The sequence below is a fragment of the Panthera tigris genome, chromosome D4 (genome assembly GCF_018350195.1).
Source record: "Panthera tigris isolate Pti1 chromosome D4, P.tigris_Pti1_mat1.1, whole genome shotgun sequence".
NCBI lineage: Eukaryota > Metazoa > Chordata > Mammalia > Carnivora > Felidae > Panthera > Panthera tigris.
Window position 1 is genome coordinate 50,300,756 of NC_056672.1, and position 12,906 is coordinate 50,313,661.

Genomic DNA, 12,906 nt, shown 5'->3' on the forward strand with positions numbered 1-12,906 from the left:
TCTCATCTAGTGAAGTAATCTTGTGAAACGTGAGCACAACCTGTGAAGGCGTCTGGGGGAGGGCAGAGGGGGAATGCGAGGTCGTGCTGGGACATGGAGTCACTCCACCTTCGGCAAGCCTCACTCGCTCACTTGCTCTCTCAGCACTAGGCTTGCAGGAGGGCCCAGACAGGAAGGAGGCAGGGCCCTGACCTTCAACATTTCCAGTAAGCAAAGCTTTCCGTGCTGGCATCACAAGCCGAGATGGAATTGCTGCCCTGAGAGTGAGGTCCCTAAACTGATCCATATCAGAGAGGACCCTGTGGCTTCTCGGGGCAACACGGGGACCAGAAGGTGGAAAATGGGGGCAGAGTAAAGGGAATTCCAGATCCTTCTCCACCCAAAGGGCTAGCCACAAACTGGAAAAGTAGATGATGGCCTCCATCAACATGATCCCTCAGCATCATCATCTTACTCCAGTTCCACCCCTAACCCCACCTTGTTCACAAGAGGAAGGCATCCTGGCATCCATTTGGTAAGATGCCAACACAGCCTGAGCTTTCCAGCTAGGCACCTGACCTGATTGCAGCCACAGACTCTTGGAAGACCAATCCTTTCATTTTTATAATAGTCTAGCTTTAGGATGTATTTAATTTTATAAAGCCACCTCTCAAATTGCGTGGGAAGGAGACAAAGTAATTCTAATGATAATCTGCATTTCCTACAACCATATCCCAGTAAACATAAGCAGGTCCTTGTAAGTAAAGGTGCTTTCTGACTAATAAAGAAATAAACATACACCTCATTATTCCATGGCCTACCAGAAACTCCTGAGGACTGAGGATTTAGAAGAAATGATTCAAGTGGATTTTCCCTAGACCTCATCAGCCCAACCTACCTCTCTCTGATATTACTTTTTCATCCTCCTCACCAAGGCTGGCTGGAAACACCTCACCCAAGCCAGGAAATGAGTTAAGGCAATGACATTTTTTTTAATGGCACAACCCAGGTCTGCATACCCTAGACTAGGTGCCATGATGATGGGGATGGCATGTACCTGCTGGTTAGAACCTTTCTATTCTTTCTGTTACAAGACCCACAGTTATTTCCTGTTCTGGGAAATTTTGGAGGGGCAAGAAAAAGAAGACAGCAAGGGAAGAGATGCTCATGACAAAATCTGCCAAAGCCTCTTTGAGGATCTACAATCTCTCCTTCTTAGGAAATAGCAAACAGTCCTTTCAAAATGCGCCTTGAAATCTTGAGCAAAGCTTTTAAAAAGAAATCTCATGTTACACTTGAAAATTTAAAATACGTGTAACGTTTCCCTTAGCAAACCCACCTTAACAATCTATCAAAAGACACATATAGTGGACTATTGTGACAAGCAGATTGCTAGGAGGGTCCCCAATGATTTCTGCCTCCTGATATCTATGCCTCTTGAATCATCCTCTCTAAGTAAGGGCTGGACCTAGTGATTTACTTCTAGAGAATAAGACTTGGCAAGAGAGATGGGGAGCACTTCTGAGATTAGGTTATAGAAGATTGATTTGTCTTGCTTTCATATTCTTTCACTCTCTCTTGCCTGCTCACTTTGATGAAGCCAGCTGCCATGTGGTGAGCTCTTCTTTGAGGAAGTCCACATGACAAGGAACTGAAGGTGTCTTCCAGTCAGTAGTCAGAATGAAGGCTCTCAGACCAACTGTCCACCGAGAACTGAATCCTGCCAACAACCATTGAGTAAGCTTAGAAGGAGATCCTTCCACATTCCACCCTTCAGATAACTGCAGCCCCAGCTTACCCTTTGGTTACAGCCTTGTGAGAGATCCTGAACTGGAGAACCCAGCTAAGCTGTGCCCTGATTCTTGACCCAAAGAAACTGTAAGGCAATATATGTTGTTGTTTTTGAGCCACCAAATTTTGGGGTATTTTGTTATGCAGTAAGAGTAAATAATGTGGCTTTTAAGCATTGGTCTTTGCAATTGCACACAAAAAAGGAAAACAACCCAAAAGTCCATTCAGGGGGAGCTAGTTCAATCAAGAGTGGTATATCCACATAAGAAACATTAGGCAGCCCTCAAAATATAATGAGATCAAAATTTTTGTATTGAGATGGAAAGATTAGTCCACAAAACTTAAAAAGCAAGTTGCAAAACAGTGTGAAACTTCTAAACATGTCAAACATCCAAATTTCCATTCCTGTAAATTCCAGGCAAGCTCTGTACCCACTGTTCCCATCTCCAAAACTAGCAACTGGAGTTATCTAGTTGCTCCAGGCAAACAAACAAAAGCAAAGGGCAAAATATACACAATGAGTGAGAGAAAGAAGAGAGACTGTTCTACTCTCCTCTTTCCCTTCACTCCGGTCTCTAAGCTCTGTAAAGTCTTCCCATTACAGTCACTATAAAACAAATTTGCTATGTTGGTTCACAAAGACATAATTTACAGATCTGGTCTCTGGATACTCTTCCTTCGTCTATAATTCCTCCTCTCACTTACCTGCTCTATCCACGTTGGCCTTGATGTTTCTATAACACACCAAGTTCACTATCATTTCAGGGCTGCATTAGGTTGCTAGGGCTGCCATAACAAAGTATCACAGACTGGATGGCTTAAATAACAGAAACTTATTGTCTCATGGTTTTGGAGGCTAGAAATCTAAAATCAAGGTGTTAGCATAGCTGTGCTCCTTTTGAAGGAGCTATGGAAGGATCTATTCTATGCCTCTCTCCTTGCTTCTGGCAGTTTGCTAGCAATCTTCGATGTTCCTTGGCCTGCAGACACATCACCTCAGTCTCTGACTTTATCTTCACATGGTGTTCTTGCTGTGTGTGTGTCTGTCTCTAAACTTCCCCTTTTTAAGAGGACATCAGTCTTAATGGATTAGGGGCCCATCCGACTCCAGTACGACCTCATCTTAACTGATTATAACTGAAATGGCCCTATTTCCAAATTAGGTCACGTTCTGAGGTACTAGGGCTTAGGACTTCTATATATGAATCTGGGAGAGACATCATTCAACCCATAACAAGACCCTTTGCAATCACTGTTCCCTCTTCCTGGAAAGTTCTCCACCCAGTGTGGTTGCCCTGAGGATACACCTCACATAAGGAGCATAACTGGCCAAGAGTCGCAGCTGCTGTGCTCTGAAATCCATTTCTACTTTTGTGCCAAAGCCACACTTCCCACAATCTACTCCTAGTCAGTGACTGAGCATGGCAAGGGTACTATAAGGCAAGCTTGTTCCTGGGAGATGAAAAATTCACCTGACAGGTGTCTTTGGCTCAAGGACTCTCCCACAGCCTTGCCAAACACCCTAGAATGCTTCTACTCCATCTTCCTTCCTCTCCTCTGTCTTTCACTTGGGGTTCGACCTGAGTCACAATCTGAGGGCTCTCTTCCAGGCTCCCACCAGCTCCCTCCCCATTTTCTTTTGAAGTTGGAGAAAAGTACTCAAAAGGGCCATGCACTTTGTTGGATGCTCCACTGTAGCTGACTTGAAATTCTTAATATGTCATTTATGAAGAAGGGGACTCACATTTCATTTTGTACTGAATACTGGTTTGGTTCACAGGGGTTGCCTTAATAAGTTTATTGAAAAGCTAATCCATGACTTGGTTATGCTTCTTGTGGGGGCCTGGGATGCTACCCCAGATATCAGCATGACTCTTCACCACTTCATGTAAGCCTCTGGTCAAATGTCATCTCCTCAGAGAGGCATCTTTTGCCATCCTAAGTAAAGCACACTTGATCCAACCCAGTCTCCCTCTCTCTCTTCCCCATTATTCTGCCTTAGTTTTCTTCATAACTCTATCTGATTTTACTGTACCTTTTTATTGTTTGTTTTGTCTTTCCCTTGAGAATGTAAACTATAAAGGGACAAAGACTTTTTGTTTGTTTCTTATTATACCCCCATACCTATAACAAAGCCAGGCACATGATAGGTAGTCAATAATTAGTTTGTATACAAATTAGTTTATAAAAAAAAAAATGTCATACTGAACTCACCCAGCTCCTTATTCAGTTCTAAACATACAAAAAATGTAGCCCAATGTGAACCTCTTGAGAATGTACTTCACAGACCTAGACAATACAACTGTTTTTGTTTTTGTTTAAAAGACAGGCCAGAAATGAGGACAGACTCCAAAGCCAAAGTAGTAGGCATGACAGTAAATACTGTGATCCCTCAGAGGTAAGTTGAATCTGAATATAGCTGGGGCCAGGGCTGGTATTTTAATGTCCAGGTAAGGACAGGTGACATGGACCTGGGACTGTGAAAGGTAGGATAAAAAAAATGAAAATAGGGCCAGAAAAACTACCACTGATCCTCAGTAGCTCAGGGAAGAGGCAAGTAAGTGTGTATTCTGCCCCAATCTCAGGGTGAAAAAAAAATGTATCTAATGAAACAACAAGACGCCAAGTCTGTGGCATGCATAAGTATGTGGCCTAAATTTACATTGTTTATATTGTGCAAGAATCCAGAGCTTCTAAATCACCATAAAAATGTTCCCAGGACCAGAGAAGTCTGTGTAGAAATAAACTCAAATTGCTCTGTAGAAATATTTTCCTAACTCAGGACTCACAAGACTCCCTTAGATTAAACAATTCCTGTTGAACAAACAAGACAAACAACCAGAGGGAGAGGCCACATTCACAATAAGCAGAAGAATTAGCACCCCAAGAGCTGGTGGTAATAGAATAATGTGATGGATATATAAGCTAATTATATTTATTTTTTAAATAAAAGATGGAATAAAAACTATCACAAAAAAACCCTCTATTAAGAAAGAAAGGCAAGATTTTTAAGAAAAAATAGAATTTTAAGCATTAAAAATGCAACATTAAGTTGAATATTAGATATAGCTGAAAAGAGAATTAGTATCGTGGAAAATGGGTCTGAAAAAATTAATCATAATGTAGCAGAGAGAGAAAAAAGGAGATAGAAAAATATGAGAGGTTGTAAGACATGAAAAGTAGATTGAGAAAATAAAATATGCATTTAATTGGCATTCTATGAGGAAGGAGTAGGAAACTGTGAGAGAAGCAATACTGAAATGATAATGGCTGAAAATTTAACAGAATTAAAGTAATGCCTATACTCTTTATTTGAAACATCACAAGTCTCAAGCAGGATTCAAAAGAAACACACACACACACACACACACACCTGGACACCACTGTGGTAAAATGCAGAATACTGAACCAAGTTGTAAAAGAGAAAGTTGTAAAAGCAACCAGAGAGAAAAAGATAGGTTACCAACCAAATAATGTCAATAAGATTAACAGCAGACTTTTAATCAGGGCCATAGGGGCCAGAAGATAATGGAATAGCATATTCAAAGTGGTAAAAGAAAATAGTTGTCAAATTAATACTCTATATCTAACTGCATTACAGTTCAAATATGGGGCTGAAATAAAGACATATTCATACAAAAAATAAGAGAATGTCCAATTCACAGATGGTCCCTGAAAAAAATATTAAATAATAATATATTTCAATATGAAGTAAACTGAGAAAAAAAGATAAATGATGATGAGCCAAGAAGCTAATAAACATGATAGTAAATAAGTAAATACCAAATGTTTAAAACGTTTTCTTTTTAAAATTATGGGGTAGTTATAAAGAACTCGGAAGTAAAATATTAGGTACAATAATATGGAAGGACAAGTACATTAAAATATTCTAAGGTCCTTGTGTTGTTTGGTATGAGAATAGAGATTCTGAATACTTTTTTTTAATTTAAAGCTAGTCATGCATACTATAATTTTAGGGGAAGTGGCAATGGGGATGAGGGAGAAAAAAATGGAATGTGTAACTTCCAAAGTAGTAAAGTGGAGAAAAAGAAAAAAAAATAATACCCAAATAAGACTTATACAGACAAATAAAACTGGAAAGAATGTGCCATTAGCAGATCCCCATTAAAGAAAATTTAAAGAATGTAATCCAAGAAATAGACAATTGGTCATAGATGTAATACATATAAATGGAGATAAAAGAAGAAATTGTGAAGATATAAGATGCAAGATATAAGATCTCATGATATAAGAAAGACTTAAAAGGACACAAAATGGTAAATATATAGATAAATCAATACAAACATTGACTATGTAAACAATAAGAGAAACGATGCCTTGTGGGCTTAAAAAGTACATAGATTTCTTTTTAGCATAGGAGTTGGTATGGCATAAATGGGAAGGGTTTTGTTCAGAGGAAGATAAAGATATTAAGCACTTTAGAATATGGTAAGTTAAAGATACATGCTAGGTAGGGGCGCCTGGGTGGCTCAGTTTTAAGCGTCCAACTTCGGCTCAGGTCGTGATCTTGTAGTTTGTGAGTTCGAGCCCCGCATCAGGCTCTGTGCTGACAGCTCAGAGCCTGGAGCCTGCTTCGGATTCTGGGTCTCTCTCTCTCTGCCCCACCCCTGCTCATGCTCTGTCTCTCGAAAATGAATAAATGTTAAAAAAAACTTTTAAAGATACATGCTAGGTTAACCACTGAAAGAATGAAAAGATAATATAACTTTCGAAGTGTACAGGAAAAAAAGTGGAGTGAGAGAACAAACCCAATAAACCCAAAAGAAGAAAAGAAAGGAGACAAGAAACATAGAAACTGTAGGACAAATAGAAAGCACAAAAGACTTTGGCAGACATGAATTAAAATATATCAGTAATGATAACAAATGTAAATCCACCAAAGGCTCCAGGTAAAAAATGGTAACAAGGTCAAATACCTCCTGGGGCAGGTTAGGCCACACAAATGAGTAAACAGCTGGTATAAGAAAGCAACAACTCAAATGAAATGTCTTCTCAGGGCCAGGGAGGCAATGGGGTGTAGTGGAGCCTGCAGTAAACTGGTGAGTGAATTTGTGTAAAAAAGGCAGCTCTCACAGTTTATTGCCACGTGGGAACACAAACCCAGTGTCATGCAGGTCAACCTTTTCAAACAAAGCTGGAAATCCAGTTTTGTGGCATATCTGATTTTTAAACTCAGGGTACTGATTTTTTTTAAAGCAAATACTAAAAAACAAGAGGAAAATAAAATGCTATCATACCAGTGGATGGAAGGAAAAAAGATAAAATAAAACAAAGAAGCAAAAAGCATGGTAAACAAAGTGCAAAGACAGGAACACAAAACAAAAGAAAACAGGAATGACCCTTGCAAAGCTTTGCAACAAGAATGGAAGTGACGGTTTATACTAAAACACCACCGGGATCCACACCCTATAATTTCCACCCTGTTCAACCTTATCATTTGGCTGAAGAGAACTAACATTAAAGGATGGGAAAAACACGGAATAATCCAAACATAAAGTACATGGAGCCCAGTGGTCACTCAAAATTCAAAATAATGTCTGGATGTTTGTTCCATCGGTTCTGCTTATACCAAGTCTCCTCTGGGGGTTTCCTGGATACCTGGGCTTATCTAGCTGTTAATAAAAAAAGTGATGTTAAATGATGCCTGCGAGGAGGGAGAGGAGGAAGCTGAGAAAGGAAAAGAAGAACCAACAATACTCTGAGTCCACTATTTGAGCCGGTTCCTGGAATGCCAGTTCTTCCCCAGGGCCTAGGAGGTAAGGTCCCACGTGTTCAGCACAGCCTACAAGGCCATTCAGACTGGGTCCATCCGAGCCTCTGCCTTTACATCTCTACCCAGGCAGGTGCCCCTGCCAGGATGTCTGCACTCCCCCTCCACACTTCAGACCAATTCCAACCTAAGTGAAGCATTCTGTAAACACTGCTTGAGGTTCCAGACAAAACCCCTATATGAGGAATGCACCACATGGCTATTTTTAAACTTAGGTAGGATCTGCAAAAATATATGTAATGAGACAAAGAAAATTGTACTCATGATAATTCCAGAAGGCATGAGGGATAAGTGGGTTGGCCTGATGGGGCTGTTCCAGGCAAGGGATGCAGCCATGATGGGGTCTGGACTCTTTTCCTGGAGGGTCTACCATGTGAAGAGGCCTCCTGCCAAAGCTGTCTTACCCACTGCAAAACAGGGTCCCAGTGTCTATGATCTATCTCTTTATGGGGTGTACATAAAGATGTGAAGGCTTAAAAGAGATTACTGTCTCCAGAATGCAAACAGAACAACTTAAAATTGACATACATATAATGTTTATATCCTTCATTATTAAATCTAATATTCAAAGGTATTTTATTCTATTTGAAAACAATTGGTAGGTCAATTTTTCTCACTTTTTAACAACACATGACTGAATAACTCCAGAGAAATCAGAGCCAATCAAAACTGAATGAGTAACTTATAGTCAATTTCAAGAGCAAATTATAAAAATGCTTCTCATTTCTTGCCACAAAAAAAATTACATTTAATGTGGCGTGTGGGTGTATGTTGATATGTTCGGTATGTGTGTGGGCAGAAGAGGACCCGGAACCTCAGAAAGTCATAAAGACCAGGACCTGGGTACAGCTGGAGCGACAGGGAGGGCCAGTAGAACGTGATATGGTGCAGAGGGCATGGCTGAGGTGGTCCCTCCCTTCCTCTCAAGAAATCATTACTGAAACTATAGATCCAGGAAAATGTTGATTCCTTGTAGATGTTGAAAGAGCACTTAGAGTCCAGGTTGGATTCTGAGTCAAGTGAGAAGGCTGCACATTCAGGAGCAGGGGCAGAGAAACAAACAAAAGGTGGACCAGAGCAGGGATGAGGGGAACAAAGAAGCAAAAGAGTGTGCAGAGCAGGGGTGAGGAGGACAAAGAGGCAAAAGGAGGGGCAGAATAGAGATGAGAGGGGCAGGGAAGCAAAAGGGTAGCCAGAGCAGGGGTGAGGGGCTATGTTGAACTTGCAGCACCAGGAACTGGGGTTTAGACCAAATTCTACATAAGTCTTTCAGGGGCAGGGATGCCCCAAGTGAGAGATGTTACCTGCATTTCATAACATACACTTTTCTAAAAAATGCACAACCTGTCAAGATTGTCTGAGGCTAAGGATGGCTGAAAACAGAAGTTATAAGAATCCATCACAAGGGCTCCCTTCAAAGATGAACATTTGTTACGAGAGAAGAAGAAAGGCTAGTCACATGCTGCCCAGAAGACCTTGATCCTAAAAGGTCTTCCAGGGTTTCCTCGAAAGTCTGCTGCCTACCAGGTGGGGGTGAGAAGTTAGTCTCTGTGTTTTTAGTTATAACGGACTGATATTAAAACAAAAGAAACAAAACAAATCCGGGTGGGACAGGAAACCATAGGAAGTGCACATTTCTCCTGTACAAAGCTGATGGGTGGGAAGCAGTAAGCAGAGAGCTAAGTCTATTATTTTCAGCTTATTTCAACTTTAAATGAAAAAGCAGTTAGCCTTACTTTAGCCTACTTTTTTATTACAAAGTTAGCCTCCAACTTCGAAGTCACTCTAATGCATCTGCATTAAAAGGTCACCATAAAATCTCCATAGGCAGTGGTCCCAGGATGATTCCCTTCTGCTGCATTTCAGGTCTGCCCGCCTGCAGACCTGCTCTTATGCACCTGCACCTGCCCTGTGGATATGAAGGTTGCACAGATCGACCCCTCTGACTCCACCTGTTCATCTCTCATCTGTCTCTCTCCTATTCTCTCTCTCTCTCTCTCTCTCTCTCTCTCTCTCTCTCTCACACACACACACACACACACACACACACACACAAACACAAAGCTCAGGATTCCACTCATTCCTGGGCTATTCTGTAGGTGCTCATATCCAGGCATCAGGCTTACCAGGGTACAAGCCAGTAAATTACATCCACACAGCCAGGTCCAGGTACCCACGCTGGATAAGCTAGCCTGTGACTCTGAGACACTCAGTGGCAGTGACCATTATACTTCAGTTAATAGAAACTTGACTCCTAGCCTTTAACTCTGACAACATATCAACCACCCTGGAAAACTGGCCTTGCCACTATTTTTAAATAGACCGCTCATCTAAGCTTTAAACTAGCACTTCTCATCGCCAGGTGGATGGTTTCAACAAAATGTCTCACTGGCATCCAATCTAAATATTGATAAAAATAACTAACAATAAGGGTCACAGCAAATACTTCTATATATGAATTACTCTATACTACTAATTATTGCCAACCATGTAAGTACCAACTTTCTAAGGTGATGTTCAAGCGTATTTACAATAAGAGGGTCAAAAAACTACATTTAATTTGCCCAATCAGTATTTCTTGAGCACTTGCTATAGCAGGCTGGGTTTGCCGTAGTGAACAAAATGGACATGATTCTTACCTTAATGGAGCTTAGAGTCTGGTGGAAGAGAAGCCATTAAGCACACACATATACACACATACAAAGTATAGAGTTACAAATGGTATATGTGCTAAGAAAAATAAGAGCAGGTATTCTAAGAGCAGACAACAGGCAAGGGCTAGTTTAGATGGCAGGCCTAGGGCTCTGTGTCAGATTCAGTGCCTCGCTAAGCATCAAGGAGGCAATGAATGGAAATAATTTACAGTATCTTGGGCAGTCATGTCCCAAATGAACAGAAGCATAACCGGATCAAGCAAAATTCATGCTGGTCCTGTGGCACCCAAGACTTAGCGTTTCTTATTTGGTAATAACTTTGCCTGGCATTCAAGGCTCCACATTCTGACTATAACCTATTTTTCCAGCTTTATATTAGTTCTGCTCTTCTACAGGCAAGGGGCAGAAGTCACCTAGGCTAGTGTAAGGGGAGAGTGGTGCTTTTAAGGATGTAAAGGCAATAGGGGCACCTGGGTGGCTCAGTCAGCTACATGTTAGACTCCTGGTTTCAGCTCAGGTCATGATATTGTGGTTCATGAGTTTGAGCCCCACATTGGCATGGAGCCTCACTGGGATTTTCTCTCTCTCTCTCTCTGTCTCTCTCTCACTCTCTCTCAAACTTAAAAAAAAAGAATGTAAAGGAATAAGGAAAACATGACTTTCATACGGATTTAAACAGGAGATAAAATAGGATTTGGCTTTGTGTGAACTCACGTGACAGCCAAAGCAGCTAAGAGTCCTTACTATTGGGAGACAATTCTCCATGGTGTTTCTGTGAGTCTTATATCAGACTATCTTTTCTGGGATGTTTGCCATAGCAAACAGCCTAGGAAACAAGAGATGGTAACCCTCTCCAGATCACAGAGCACATTTGTTTCCTGATTATAGCAGTAAAGACCCCAGCCCAAAGATTTGTTTACATTCTAGAGTAATAAATATAATGGCACTGTTTCTGGAAAGGAGGATGGGCAGGTCTCTCCATAAAACTGGGGGTTTCCTAAGCTCAGTGTTGCTCACCTGTGAAACAGACCTTTGTGTGCAGAGGGCCCACCTGGGCTCATGTCCATATCACCCCATGGGACCCGGGTCAGGGGTGGAGGGTGAGAACTGATGTGAACATAAAGCTCATACTGCCTAATGTACCATGAATAATATGCTCTATAGATGCACTTGGGGCTCATTGGTCTGGTCAATCAATTACATTCCCACTCTAAGCTGCTACTCAGGGATTGCTTGATCACTTGACCCGTAGGAGCAAGAGTTTGGTGACCATCACTCTTGTGTCTGCTATTAAAATGCCTCAACCATTTCCACAGGTTCCCCATGTTTATCTTTCTTGCCCTGATGCTATGTATCTTTTTATCTGCCTTCTATGGTGGTTTCTGCCTTGTCTTAAATTGGTTTGCTCATGGCCTCTTATATGCATGCTTTAGCTTTTCCTGCTATCTACTAATCTTACTTCCACATGAGAGAAATGACCTATTGAGCCAAGCTGTCTCAAACTGGACAGAGATATCCAAGTCAGGTCAGTCCATAAATCTGTCCCTATGCAGAGCGGCTTCTCTTGGGTCCAGTGAAAATTATGTGCCTGCTCTCAGCCTCACACTTGCCCGCCTATGCTTTGCTCTACATTGCCCCTTGGAATGGAAGTCTGCAAATGATTCTCCCAACCTCCCTTAATAAGTTGGTTTCCTATCATATCGTGGTAGGGATGGGAGGCAGAAGACGAAGAGTATCAGGTGGAATAAAGACAAAACCTTCCTTCGTTTAGCTCTAGAGTGTGGCAGCTGCTGTAGTAGCAGCAAGAGTTAGGTGATCCAGAAATCTAATCTCAGCATTCAGCCCAGAAGACACCATGGTACACCGCAGACTTAATTTTTTAAACAGAGATTCAAGATTGGTGTCACATCTGTAGTGGGTTCACGATGAACCTACTGAGTAGCCCTGACTCAATCACACAGAACCCCATGAGATTGTGGTCAGCTCACAGTGGGAAGTGCGATTTATATGACACACATTTCAAGGCTGTCTGTGCCGGCCCATCTTGTGCAGGGCTGAAAGGGCTGAAAGGGTTGAACGGACCAGTACAGGGTTATAACCATCCCATGGCAGGGGCTCAAAATTGTTCCTACTTATTCTGGAAGGATTGGTAACTTGTACAGACTACAAGGGTGAGACATGATTGTTTCAAATGATAATGTCTGGTGGAGATTTTAGATAATTTTGGTTCCCATCCTCCTTTCAGAAAATTTGGATGTTACCACCAGGTTTTCTTTCCAGCCATTCTGGGCTTATTTTTCAGCTTTTCTCTGCTGTTTCACACTCACACGTTATCTTTCTGCTCTAGCACAGCCTCTGTCAACAGTATTCCCTTTTGCTTCTCTTGGGCCGTCCCTCTCTTTCACTTGTGGTTTTCTTCCCTTGTCATTTAAGCTTTCTCAGCTATGCACAGAAATCCAACAGAAGCCTTTTGTGTGGGGGATTCCCTCCATCCCAGGCAGTTCTGAGAGTGGCAGGTGCCTCTGCAAAGGCTTCTGTCAGCCCTTAGACCTATACCCAGCAGCTGCTAGTCCTGGGCTCTCACTCTTAAAAGCAGTAGAATGGACTTAAGTCAAAAACAAGCATGGTGGGGTTAACTCTGTCATCTTGAACTCAAGCCATTTTTGCTTTGAAACTTTCCCAAATACACTA

At 41.6% G+C, this 12,906-nt stretch overlaps 1 protein-coding gene across 3 annotated transcripts in view; it reads right to left on the minus strand.

Annotated features, from left to right (window-relative positions):
- Positions 1 to 12,906, minus strand: part of MOB3B (MOB kinase activator 3B) — a 198,540-nt gene that overhangs the window by 137,072 nt on the left and 48,562 nt on the right. For all 3 annotated transcript variants that reach the window (XM_042964048.1, XM_042964047.1, XM_042964046.1), the window contains exon 4: positions 1,570 to 1,699. The gene's annotated coding sequence lies outside the window, so the exon portion shown is untranslated. The remainder of the gene's footprint in view (positions 1 to 1,569; positions 1,700 to 12,906) is intronic.